At 48.8% G+C, this 14385-nt stretch overlaps 1 long non-coding RNA gene across 1 annotated transcript in view; it reads left to right on the forward strand.

Annotated features, from left to right (window-relative positions):
- Positions 1–8478: 8478 nt before the first annotated feature.
- LOC135902464 (uncharacterized) overlaps positions 8479–14385 on the forward strand; it is a 55285-nt gene continuing 49378 nt past the window's right edge. The window contains exon 1 of the long non-coding RNA XR_010564515.1: positions 8479–8779. This is a non-coding gene — a long non-coding RNA (uncharacterized lncRNA). The remainder of the gene's footprint in view (positions 8780–14385) is intronic.

The following is a 14385-nucleotide window of genomic DNA, read 5'->3' on the forward strand; positions in this document are numbered from 1 at the left end:
TTCTAACTTTCTAATTTTTTTATTGTTGATAAAATTGCGATAATCGATTGATGTGGCATGAGCAAAAACAGGAAAGCCGGTAATGTTGCACACCTGCATGCATTTCCCCGGGGCGCTACACATGACAGTCACCACCCTTGTTCGACTAAGATTCTTGACACAGCATACTCTTTCATACCTGAGTGTGAAGTTACCTGCTCGTGAATTAGTGCATGTTCACCTTGGTTTCTTTAGGTTACCAGTTAATTTTCATTCGTTCAGTAGTGCATTATGAGTACGGTGTTATACCTAAGACACATGCATTTTGTCCACTTTTGTATGTAAGTATAGGTGTAAAACCATAGAATATATTGTTATAGTGCCTGAGGTTGTCAATGAAGCAAGGTACCTTATGTTCTGTATTGCAGCTAGACTTACTTGCTTTGGGTTCGCATATCCCTAAACATTTACCTCCCGAGTTGTTCCTGAAAAAAACGTTTGCAAAATGCTAATTACTTCAAAGTGCTTGATTGAATCGGCCGATTAAGTAAATGCCCGAAACACAATAAGAGAAATGTAGTTATTTGCAAAATACTTATTACAAAATTCATGCAGAAACTCCTCTTACAGTTCTCTAAGTACGCGTAAGCATTGTGCCGCTTGCTCATCTCCACGCAGCCCGATGTCATTATCACTGTTATGGAACTTGATCCGACCAGTAAAGAATCTTATCAACTTTCATCGATCGTTCGCTTATCATGTTGGATGGCGAACATGATGAGGTAGGCTTAATTCAGATGGAGTTCATTACGGCACTCGCACCCACGAACATTGGTGTTAATTAGGGTGAAGTTAATTCGTCACTGTTAATTGTGATAAGTTAATTAAGGCACTCGAACCCTCGACCTTTGTTGGGAGTCGAACCCACGACCTTTTTACGGTTAATTTAGCTAAGTTCTTGTAAAACCACCACTACATTTGCTGAAGGGGCTCGTAATGCTTTATTGATTATTCGGATGCTTGTTTTGAGCTTGTTCTTTATTGAAAGGTGGTGGTGGTGAAAACTTTATTGGACACAGGGGAGTTGCGGACACGCAGGTCCTTGGGCCCCCGCACGGCCCCACTGCACTCAACGTTCATGTCCCGGAGGCTCATGACGCTGGCAGCCCGGCCTGTGGCGATGGCTTGCTTGGCCGGGTCCTCGGAGCGCAGTAGGGTCTCCCACTTTCTCTGGAATTAAACAATTTTTAAATGGGTAAGCATTTATATGCCTACCCAACGAGATATTCGTCCGTCGGGTAAGACAACGAATGGCTCATACACCCGCAAACAAGCAGAAAATGCAATGGCTCATACCCACGTAAGGCATAGGCTGCAAGAGGTCATCAAGGTGAAGCGAGCAATGCACCCGCGCAACACAAAAAACAGCGCTGTTTTTTGTGTTGCGCGGGTGCATTGCTCGCTTCACCTTGAGCGCTGTTTTTTGTGTTGCGCGGGTGCATTGCTCGCTTCACCTTGATGACCTCTTGCAGCCTATGCCTTACGTGGGTATGAGCCATTGCATTTTCTGCTTGTTTGCGGGTGTATGAGCCATTCGTTGTCTTACCCGACGGACGAATATCTCGTTGGGTAGGCATATAAATGCTTACCCATTTAAAATTTGTTTAATTCCAGAGAAAGTTGATTTCACTACACTGCTTTTTCAGCACTAATAAACTAATGAAAAAGTAAACGTCCCGAACACAAACTGTTCTGCCCTGTAAAACATCCCCGGTATGCGAGGTCTGTTAGAAAAGTATCCGACCTTTGGCCGAAGAGAAAAAGAAACTGGCATAAGTGGAGCGTCGGGAACCTAATAACCCTCAAAGTAGTCTCCTTGGGACTCCACACACTTCTCCCAGCGATGCTGCAATTGTTGGAAGCATTCCGAGGAGGCATCTTTCGGAATGGGGTTTAGCTCAGCTGTCCTTGCAGCCATAATGTCTTGTCTGAAGTAGCACTCCTTTCAATGGCCTCTTGATTTTGGGAAACAGCCAGAAGTCGCGGGGCGCCATATCAGGAGAGTAAGGAGCCTGTTGAACTGCAGGAGGTACAGGCTTTTCGCCAAAAAAGTATGAATCAAGTGCGAGGAGTGTGCAGGAGCATTGTCGTGATGGATTCGCCAATTTTCTGTTGACCACAGCTCCGGTCTCTTGGTCTGCACAGCATCACGTAGGACATCCCTGTAGTACTCTTTGGCGATTGTTTGACCCTGTGGTGCGTACTCGTGGTGTACCACACTGCGGGAGTCAAAGAAAGCAGTCAGCATCAATTTGACGTTGCTGCGCACTTGGTGGGCCATCTTTGGTCTTGGTGGTGTGGAATGCTTCCACTGGGACGACTGGGATTTGGTTTCCGTGTCGTGCCCATACACCCAAGACTGGTCACTAGTGATTATGGTGTTCATGAAGTCAGGGTCACTGTTTGTGGAATCCAGCATGACCTGTGAGACTTCAACACGAAGTTGCTTTTGCTCCACCTTGAGCAGCTTCGGCACGAATTTCGCCGCAACTCTCTGGCCAAATATCTTCGGTCATAAACTCATAATGGAATGTGCAGAAAAAGTTCTGATGCTCACCTTTTCCGCAATTTCTCGGATAGTCGCACGATGGTCCCGCATCACCACAGCGTTCACTTCGGCAATGACGTGGTCATTTCGGCATGTTGATGGCCGACCCGAGCGTGGCTGGCTCTCCACCGATGTGCGGCCGTCATTAAACCGGTTGTACCACTCCTTAACCTGTGTGCTGCTCATACCATCGTCACCGAAAGCCGTCTGAATCTTCCGAATGGTTCCCACTTGGCTGTCGCGCAGTTTCTGGCAAAGTTTGATGCAGTAGCGCTGCCCCCGTCACTCCGCCATTTTCCTTGCAATAAAAAATCGACAGAGCACTGCGCACTACCTCACTCAAACGCTGCGTCCCAGCGACTGATGCTATCGGCAGGCGGGAGAAAATTCGCGCATGCGCAAGGCGTTCGCAAAAAAAAAAAACAAGGTCGGATACTTTTCTAACAGACCTCGAATATATATATATATATATATATATATATATATATATATATATATATATATATATATATATATATATATATATATATATATTATCATTTTTATCATTTTCCATAGTATAAATTGGGTTAACTATTGCGTTGAACAGTGTAATTTGGCTTGTTCAGATAGATATATCTGAAGATGAGACATTACTTTCACGACCAAACACAGTGTAATCTTCATAGCGAATCAACACTTTTTTCACTAATTAACATTTAAATTATATTCACTTTAGGACCCATGCCGAAAGTACGAAATTGAAGCCTATTGGTAATAATGTTTCTTTTTCTTTTGTTCTTGTTTTTCGTTCAGTAAAAATCGGCACCACATTATACGTCCTCGAAATCTGTGGCGAAATGATGTTCCAGTGAATATTATTCCAAAACTCCTCTTTTTGCGGTTTGTAACTCTCACTAAATCTAGAAACACTGTAATAAATCAGCGCCGCCTGCGAGCTGCACTGTTTCTCAACACATTCCGGGTTATGTGTCATAGTTCCTGCGAGTCGTAATGACACTTTTTTTTTTACTTTCGGTATGAAAAACATCTATTTTTGTTAGGTTTTCGTGATGCACCCACCAATACATTAACCTCTACCCCAACCCCCTTTTTTGTGCGCGGTGACTGCTCTGTTATTTACACGCTATCTGAAACTAAAGCTTGTTAGGTGTACCAAACCTTCGTTGCAGTTGGCCTTCACGAATCTGTTTTCTCGTCCTTTTCCACCAATACCCCCCCCCCCCCCCCCCCACCCATTCCCGCCTCCTCTTATTTATCTCTATTGCGTTTCTCCCTACCCATCTTTTGTTTATGTCTAGTATCTTTTTGTGCACACGAGGATGAAAAGAATTACATCCCATTCATTTTTGCCCACTATAGAGCAACACTCCAACACAGAGCAACACTACATCAGTATCAGTGGCGTAGCCAGAAATTTCGTTCGGGGGGGGGGGGGAGGTGGGGGGGCTCACATTGCCGCTCGGCCTCCTCCTCCTCCTCATCATCATAAAAACTTTATTGTAAGACTGAGGAGTTTGGGGCACGCAGGCTCCCGGGTCCCCGCACGACCCCACTGCACTCAAGCGTTTATGTTGCTTCGGTCCAAAACGCTGGCGGCCCGATCAGTACCCATGGTCTGCACGACCGAGTCTCCAGAGCGCAGCAGGGTCTCCCAGTCCTCCCAGGTCTTCAGGTGCTCGAGGCCCCGCGGGGGAGTATCCGCCGGGCAATGAGAAAGGAAGTGGAGAGCAGAAGCGTGAGGTTCAGGACAGAGATTACAGGTTGATGTGAGGAAAATGAGTGATAGTGAGAAAGAGTCAGAGGAGATGGGAGAGTGTGTGTTTGTAATCGGCGCCAAAGGGTTGCTTGTCGATTGCTAAGGGATTTGTGCGGTGCGGGGTACAGCTGACGCACCGCCTTGGAGGCATTCGTCAGCTCGTAGAAAGTGTGCGCGCGCTCCTTCGTGAATCCCGGATCGGAGGCCGCAAGAGCCCGGTTTAATGAACCACGGGCTAAGAGGTTGGATGCCTCGTTTCCAGGATTCCTGCAGTGCACGGGCACCCAAATCAGCTCCGGGTGAGTCCAGTATGCAAAAAGCAGGGACGTACGTGGACTCGGTCTCGTGCGAAATTTAGGATTGCTGTTTTGGAGTCTGATAAAACATACCGTGCTTCTGTGTTGATGATAGCTAGGGTAATGACGGCTTCCTCTGCAGCTTCGGGAGAGGTGTCTAACGGGAGTGTGTGCGTTCCGATCGGTCCGATCGGAGAGAGAGTGTGATCTACCACGGCAGCGACCACTTCATCACCCTTGCAGGCTGCGTCTACCCGTACGGCATCCGGTTCCGAGCCGTAATAACGGTGGAGTGCTGCGGCTCGAGCTCTGTGGCGCTTATTGTGGTGGTCGGGGTGCATGTTGCTGGGGAGTGGCTTAATGGGCAGTTCGCGGTGTAAGGGTTTTGTTATGGGGCGTAAGGTCAGATCGTTGGCTGGTATCCGGATTCCAAGGGAGTGCAGTATGTACCGGCCGGTGTTGGTTCGTGTGAGACGAAGGTATTGTGCTTGGCGGTGCGCGTCTACAAGTTCCCCGATTGTGTTGTGGAGTCATAATTGTAAGAGTCGGTCGGTAGGCGTATTTATGGGAAAGTGGAGGGCGACTTTGTATGCCCGGCGAATAAGAGCATCCATGGCGTCAGTTTCACGGCGAGAGATCGTGAGATAGGGGGTGGAGTACACGGCTGAGTACAAAGGCGTGAACAAGCCGGCATAGATCACGCTCCCTCATGCCTCTGTGGTGGCCCGAGACCCGGCGGATGAGGCGCGAGATCGCCCCTACTACCTGCTTGAGTCTCCGAAATGTAGTCGTGTGCTTCCCATCACTCTGGATATGCATACCAAGTATCCTGAGTGTTTCGCCCTCTGGTATCGGTCTACCGTCCAGCTCGATCACGATGGGGGAGCAGGGCGAGTTTCGGTTCTTGGAACGAATGCACAGCAGCGCGGACTTCTCTGAGGAATAAGAAAGTCCTACGCTAACTGCATAGTTTTGGGTGAGATTGGTGGCTGCTTGGATGGTGTCCTGTATGGCGCCATCTCTGTCATGGGTACTGCATAGCGTAATGTCGTCAGCATAGAGAGTATGTTTCAGGTGAGGAAAGGTTGTCAATTGTCGTGCTAGGAGGATGAGAGTGATATCAAACAAGAAAGGTGAGAGGACGGAGCCTTGCGGGGTGCCTATGCTTTTTAGTGAGCATGTGGGGTAGATGAGCGGGCCGAAGTGAAGCTCAGCCGTGCGTGCAGTGAGGAATGCCTGAATGTAGGTGTACGTACGTGCGCCCACATTCAGTGGGGAGAGTGCAGTCATGATCGCGTGATGTTCGACGCGATCAAAGGCTTTGGATAAATCCAAAGCCAGGACTGCCTTGGTGTGGCTTGGAACGAGCGGATCGAAGATGTCATGGGTGATTTGCAACATGGCGTCTTGTGTGGACAAATGGGGGCGGAATCCCACCGTGCTGTGAGGGTATAAGTCATGGTCTGTCATGTGCTGTACGAGCCTCGCTGATACCACATGCTCGAAAAGCTTTCCGAGACACGAAGTTAGCGAGATTGGGCGAAGGTTTTGGAGTGTAAGTGGTTTGTTGGGCCTCGGAATAGAGATTACGTTTGCGTGTCGCCAGGACTGGGGGAGGGTGCCCTCTTTTCAGCACTGGTTGAAGTACTCCGCGATGCGAGTAATCGATTGATTGTCCAGATTACGAAGCGTTGTGTTGGTGACCTGGTCGGGGCCGGGCGCGGAATTGGTGCGGAGAGTCACGAGGGCTGCTCTGACCTCCGCCTCTGTTATGTCGGTGTCGAGTTCGGGGTTCGGCTGTCCTGTGTATGAGGGGAGAGGAGATGGTATGCCAGGTGAAGTGTATGTGTCACGGAGTGTACCCAAGTGAGCATCGGGGTAGTCCATGTGTGTGTGCGTGTGTGTGTGAGCCGGGTGACGTGCACGGTGCTGGGTGGTGACGTGCACGGCGCCTCCTCCGACACCTCATCGATGGATCGATGAGGTGTCGGAGGAGGCGCCACGCCCGTTTGGTGGTCAGTTTGCCGGCGGTGCTGTCGCATACTTGCCCCCAATTTGAGCGGCAGTGCTCCTCCGAATGCAGTTGAATTTGGGATTGTAAAGCGGCTAAGCGTTTCTTTAGAGTTCTCTTATGTTTACCCCGTTTCCACCTTTCTAGGAGGCCGTGGTAGGCCTCCCAGATGCGGGCATGTCGGGTGTCAAGTGTTGGGGTTTCAATCTGCTGCGTATGGTGTAGGATGTCAGTCTGAAGAGAGTCTACCCAGTCGGTGATGGAGTTGTCAGGGAGGGCAGTCCGCAGAGCGTCCCAGTTAATTAGTTTGTGTGTCATGTAGGTGTGGCGGGGTGACTTGAATGGGACGGTGACTTGTATCATGTAATGATCACTGCCCAGTATGTGTTGTGTTCTCGTCCAGGTCACATCACGGAGGGAGCGGCTGATCACCAGATCCGGACTAGTGTCCATGCTGACACTGTTGCCGATTCGCGTAGACATCTGAAAGTTGCTGTGGACGAGAAGTTGGAGGTTCTGCATGAGCAACCAGAGCCAGCGACCTCTGTGTGTGGCTGTTTTGTATGCCCAGTCAGTGTGCTGACTGTTTAAATCCCCACCGATTAGTACGGGGTGCTTCCCTGCTAGGCGGTACAACTCTCGGAGGAGGGAGTCCAACGACGCAATCGACTGGGATGGGGGGTGGCAGATATTGGCAATAAAGATGGATGGGAGTGTATGTGTATGATGGATAATTTCGGTGATCACGCAGGGCGTCTCTGACGTGATGTAATGTGTCTTGTGTGTTAGAGTGCGGTGCACAAGTGGGGACGTCCTGGGTCTGTTTGTGGTGTCAGAGTGTGTGGAGTTGTAACTGGGGAGTGTGGCCTGATTGGCGGTATCTTGCGTGTGGCGGTACCATGCGAGAATTAACTGCGCCGTAAGAATGTATTTTTTCATTCTATTGTGGGGCGGGGGCACCGAAATGAAAAAAAAAAAAACTCAATGTGTGTTGGCCACAATCGGATGCCTACTTTGTGCACCTAATGTGCCTACCGAAGGAATATCGAAGAAAACGTGAGATGCTTGGTCCATCAAGAACCATACGCCTACTGCTCGGCATCCTTCACCGGCGAGAAGAGACTTTCCGGAGAGATTGCGATCAAGCGAACACGGTGCAATCCGTCGAGTCCTAACAGTGATGGCAGCGTGCGACCATTGTTTCTTTTTCTCGTCTGCCAGCCAGAAAGCATCCAAAATTCTGCCAGGCGAAAATCCACTCAGCCAGAGAAAACCGACCGCGCACCGAAGTGCGCCGCGTGATGGTCGGGGCAACACGAGAAAAACGCATACGCTCTGGTTGGCTCTGACAGCCCGCGGGTATCGAGAACAAGAAAATTGAGGAGGCTCAACGTGTCCTCGTGAGTAAAAGTCATAGCAGAAAACATAGATAAGAACATAGTTACCTTGGCTGGCTTTAGTATCTTGACATGAATGTTTTGGCGTAGGTGAAAAAAAAATGTTGATATTTTCTGTGTGACATGACGGCACAAATGAACCATCACAACGCTTCGCCTCATCGGACTTCGCTGCGTGCTTTGTCAACTTGTCTGATAGTGTGTTGAATTCACTTGTCTCCTTGTATGTCCGGTGCAAGACTTTGGAAAAGTCAATTCACCTTTGACGTCAAATGTGTATAACATTAAACCCACGAAGTTCCTCAATTGAAAATCTAAAGCACAACTTTGGAAATGTCGATGCACCTTTCAAATAAAAAAAGTTTGAGAACTTTATATTGTAAGGAAGATAACGAACGTGCGCACATAGTTAGCAGCATCGGCAGCGCCAGCATCAAGCGCGCAGCAGAGGCTCGAGCTCGGGAACTGCTCGGTGCATCCCAGAACCAGCGGTCGCTACGAACCCCAATAAATCTCCTTTATGAGTGGTGCAGGTGCGCGGTAACGTTCCATTCTACCATCCTGGAACTCCGTTCTGGGACGCTACCCTCCGCCATGACAGACGCCGACCAGCAGACTCATCCATCGTCACCCGTCCCTTGCGCTGGCACAGTTCGCCAGCGGGAGCCTCCTATCTTCAGCGGAACCGACGACAACGACGTTGAAGAGTGGCTGTCGTCCTACGAACGGGTGAGCGTTCAAAAGTAATGGAATGACTCGGACAAACTGGCTTACGTATCATTCTACCTCGCGGGCGTGGACAGTCTCTGGTTCAGAAATCACGAGAGAGATAGATATCCGAACGTGGTCGGCGTTCAAGACGTCGATTACAGAAGTATTTGACCGACCCGCCGTCAGGAAACTCCGAGCCGAGCAGCGTTTGCGTACACGCGCACAGGGCACGGGTGAGACATTCACCAGCTATGTAGAAGACGTTCTAGATTTGTGCAGGCGCGTGAACGCTGCCATGAAGGAAGCGGAAAAGATAAAGCACGTCAGGAAGGGATTCGATGATGCTTCTGGCCAAGGACCCGCGCACTGTTGGCGACGTCATCAGCTTGTGCCAGAGCTATGATGAGTTACGCAAGCAGCGAGCTCTGACAAGGCGACATCCCACACCAAGTGCGGCGTCACTCTGCAGCCTGACCACCGGCATTTGGCGCCCAACGTGGGCGCCAAATGTGGGGGTTCCACTCTGCGTGCGGCTAGGGCTGAAGGCGAGCTCCGGATCTAGCCCCACGCAGTCGCTTCGTGGTACTCCCAACCCGTAGCGCGGGACTCGCGGCTACGCCGGGTTCGAACGAATAAGGCAACCAGCGGTGTCAACGGTAATAACGTTTATTGCTATTAGCAATAGCGAACACTCGCAGAGGGACGTCCTCTCAGTAATAGTAGTAAATAGGCTGGCCTCGTTGCCCGGGATAGTCGGGCAACGTGGTCACTCACGGGTTGCGGCAGGTACTCCAGTCCGGCAGGTTAGGGGTCCGGCCTCAGAGAGAGAGAGGGCCTCTCCCGGTCGTGCTGTTTTGTACCTTTTTACCTGGGCGAGGGGAATGTCCTCCTCGCCCGTCAGCTACCCGCCCGCGAGTCGGGGAGGAAGGGCGCGCGCGCGTCGCGAGAGCGAGGGAGAATCGGGAGAGGGCATAGTGCGCCTCTTCCCTGTCTATGCCGGCTCTCGAAAGACGGCGCGGGGGAAGATGGGCGCGTGTGCTCCCCATAAAAGTGACGACGTCTCTGTCTGAATTGTCGCTCCGAACGGCGAGCGCTCAACCCATTCGCCCTACCGCTGCTTGTACTGCCCGTGTGATCATACAGGACGTTTTGCACACGATTGAATTCATAGTTCTTTCATCGTGCTCCCACGCCGTTATTCTAGGATGGGATTTTCTCTCACGCCACAATGCCATCTTCAATTGCGCTCGGGCTGAGATTGAACTGTCCACCTTGGTGACCTGGCCTCGGTCGATGCTCATCCTGCCGCTAAAATTGTCGTGAAAGAAGACACGTGTATCACCCCGTGCTCTTCAGCATTCGTACCAGTCTTCTGTAGTACGATATCCGACGGGACGGTCTTCGTCATGCCCTCTCATCACTTTGTTACCCGAAAAGCGCTTCCTTTACTTTTTGCAGCTCTTGACCTTGCCGCCGGTGTCAGAACGATGCCCATTTACAGTCATCTTTCATCGCCACTATCACTGCTCCGCCGCGAATGCCTTGGTTACGTCGAGTCGGTCGATTCAACACGATTTGTGTCCGTGCTCGACGAAGTTCCCTCTACTGCCGTCCATGAACTGAGTGCTCTCTCCGTACCCGACTCAACATGGACTGGTGTGTTCAGCCCATTCATCGCCGAAGATCTGACGCATTCGCAGCGATCTCAACTTCTCGCAATCCTTCAGCACTTCCGCCGTTCTTTCGACGTTGCGCAAACATCTCTTGGCCGTGCATCGACGGTCGAGCATTACATCAACACTGGCTCTCACTCACCGCTGCGACAAAGACCATACCGCGTGTTTGCTACGGAACGTCGCGTCATTGTAGACCAGGTCGATGACATGCTCCGTTGAGGCGTCATTCAACCTTTCCAAAGCCCATGGGCCTCTCCCGTGGTCCTCGTCAAAAAAAGACGGTTCCATCCGCTTCTGTGTTGACTTTCGACGAAGATCACGCTGAAGGACGTCTACCCATTACCACGAATCGATGATGCTCTGGACTGTTTGCAGGGAGCCGAGTTCTTTTCTTCGCTGGATTTGCGGTCAGGCTACTGGCAGGTTCCGATGGCAGAGGTCGATCGCCCGAAAACTGCCTTTGTTACACCAGACGGCTTGTATGGATTCACCGTGATGCCTTTCGGACTTTGCAACGCACCTGCTACGTTCGAAAGAATGACGGATAATGTTCTGCGTGGCCTCAAATGGAAAATCTGTCTTTGCTATCTTGACGACATTGTGGTGTTCTCCCCTGCACGTACTCACTTGCTTGACCAACGCCGGGTTGCAACTTAACCTGAAGAAGTGTCGATTTGCTGTTCGTCAGCTCAGAATTTTAGGCCAAGGAGGGCATTCGCCCGGAACCCGAGAAGCTACGTGCGGTTACTGCGTCCCCAAAACCTACCACTATGAAAGAGCTACACAGTTTTATCGGCCTCTGCTCTTACTTCCGGCGATTCATTCGAAACTTTGCGTCAATTATATCGCCTCTCACGCAGCTCCTTGGTGGCGCTAGAGATCTCTCATCATGATCTCCAGTGTGTGACGACGCCTTCACAACCTTGCGCCGTCTTCTCACGACGCCACCCATTCTTCGCCATTTTGGCCCTCAAGCGCCAACAGAAGTCCATACCGATGCAAGTGGTGTAGGCCTTGGCGCTGTGTTGGCACAGCGTCAACCTGGCCACACAGAATATGTCGTCGCATACGCGAGTCGCACGTTAACCAAGGCGGAGACCAATTACAGCGTTACAGAAAAGGAGTGTTTGGCCATTGTGTGGGCGCTTGGCAAGTTTCGCCCATATTTATACGGCCGATCGTTTGACGGTGACCGACCACCACACACTATGTTGGCTGTCGACGCTCAAAGATCCATCAGGCTGCCTTGCCTGCTGGGCATTGAGAATCCAAGAACATGACATCCGCGTGGTTTACCGTTCCAAGCGAAAGCACTCTGACGCTGACGCGCTATAACGAACGCCGCTTATATATTTCATTGCTGAAACCAAGAATGAAAAAATAATGCAGATACAGGGCAGGGATGAGCACCACAGCGCTCTCCACAAGAGAATCTAGTTTTGGAAACTTCATTTTTCGTATATTGGGTTCTTTTCCGTGTTTCCCCATCCACCTGTGTGCCAATGTGTTCTATGCCATGTGCGGTCGCTTTCCTTCTGCATTCGCAAACAGGAAGAGTACTGCGGTGTTCATCTTTGTCTTTGTGTTTATGTTGTCTTTGTGCTCTTGGTTTTAGCAACTGTTATACAACATAGGCAGCTCAAAACATTCTGTGTTTTGTTATATGGCTGTAATTTTGCATTCATTGTCCTATGCAGGATTAAAAAGAGACTAGTAGGCAGAGGGGGCATCAAAACAAAAACCTCATTGCTGTCATAGCTTGCATACGTTAGATCGAGAAATGGAAGTGGCTTAGTCTTCTCCTTTATCTTAAACAGACACTAAAGGCAAACATTAGTAAAATAATGCTCAACAATGTTTAAGGCATTACTAACATTGCGAACAGAGCTTTAGTAATTGAGAAATTGAGATAAATGCCAGGCACGGTTTGAGGCTCCTCCATGACATTCAGGTACTAGCCCGATGACATAGGCACTTCTCATTATAATTCTTTCACTAGTATGAATTCTGTCACTTGTCAATGCGACTACAAGATTACTGGTATTCTTGTAGATACTAGATTACGTATTACTGGGACGGTGATACTTCCACATGTAGGCCATGTCGGGAGCCGCGTCGTCGTGACAAAAGTAGCAACATAGGCGGCAGAGAAAAGCCCTACGAGAGGCGAAACAGCTCTGACAGCAGTCACGAGTGTCCCTGATAGACTAGTAGTTTTAAACGTCAATGCTCGGAGCATATGCAACAAATCTTCACTTTTGGAAGCTGTCCTCTTGGAACATGAACCGGATATCGTAATTGTAACTGAAACTTGGTTAAATACCTCAATCGAAAGTGCTGATTTCCTTCCTCCGAACTATACGGCTAGTCGCAAAGACAGAGGATCCAGAGGAGGCGGTGTTGCTATTGTTTATAAAACTTCAATGGTCTTCGTTGAAATTTCATTCCCTCCATAACTGGAGTGTATTGTGGGTACCACAGAGATCGGTGGTCTGTATTTTGTAATTGTTGCAGTATATCGCCCCCCTGGGACCTCCGAAGAATACATGCTATTGCTGAATGATTTCTTACTTGAAAAGTTTGGCAACAGCACCTGTAAGATTATAATGGCCGGAGATTTTAATTTACCAAATATTGACTGGGCATATTATCAGAAGGTCAGAATAATCAGGCCACGTCTCATGTTCTTCTGAATCTGACTTTTTCCCTTGACTTAACACAAATAGTAACTATGCCCACACGAACCCACGAATCGGGAGAATCGCTACTTGATTAGGTGTTTCTAAGCAGATTTGTCACACAATCCAAGTAGTGGTGAGAAGTCTTAGAAGGGATTTCTGACCACAAAATGGTGATCACGTATGTCTCTACCACATGTACCCGAGCAGAAAAGAATAAAACTTTGCTAGTCTCCGATTTCTCTAAAGCAGATGATGTTGCAGTATTGGACCATTTAGAGGAAAATTACGATGATTTCAGCCATTTTATTACGCTAAATACTACGTCAGTAAATGATGCTTGGGAGAAGTTTAAAAGCGTGGTATTAAAATCAATAGCACTATTTGTTCCCAAGCGCCCCAAAAAAGTTAACAGAAAAAACCCATGGATTACACGGGGAATAATTCATAAAAAGCGCCTCCTGAAACGAATGAAGTCTAGAAAATTCTCTACAAGAACACGTCATTGTATTCATTCCGCTTCATATGAACTTAAAATGGAAATTATTAAAGCGAAACATTGTTACATAAATAAAACATTTACTAATTTTATTAAATCCTCTCCAGGAAAATTTTGGAGGTACATTTCAGGGCCCAAATCCGGCATTCAATTTCTGACAAGTGAAAATAAGACTATCACGAACAGCTCTGAAATGGCTTGCCTCTTCAATGAATATTTTGAATTGGTCTTCACATGGGATGATGGTTCTACACCCCTAACAGTACATTCCATTAGGCACTGTATATCTGAGCCAACTATTAGACAAGACGGCATTTTGAACCTGCTCCTTAAACTAGATGAGAAAAAATGTCCTGGCCCTGATCAAATTCCCAACGCTTTTTTAAAGAGGTACGCTGAGTGGTGCTCATGTTTCCTTTCGGATATCTATACTAAATCTCTAGAATCTGGCGACGTTCCGAGAGACTGGAGGCGGGCTAAAGTAGTACCGATTCACAAACAGGGTTCCAAACATGACGTCACTAATTACCGGCCAATCTCTTTGACAAGTACATGTTGCAAAACGCTAGAGCACATCCTTACTACCCACCTAACTAAATTTGTGGAAGAGAACGACGTTTTGGGTAAAAACCAGCATGGCTTTCACTGAGGGTACTCCACAGTCACTATCCTCACTGAACTTACGCATGAAATCGGTCAATGTATTGATGGAAGGGGTCAAATAGATACGATCTTTATCGATTTCCGCAAAGCATTCGACAGAATATCCCA

The sequence above is a fragment of the Dermacentor albipictus genome, chromosome 4 (assembly GCF_038994185.2).
Source record: "Dermacentor albipictus isolate Rhodes 1998 colony chromosome 4, USDA_Dalb.pri_finalv2, whole genome shotgun sequence".
NCBI lineage: Eukaryota > Metazoa > Arthropoda > Arachnida > Ixodida > Ixodidae > Dermacentor > Dermacentor albipictus.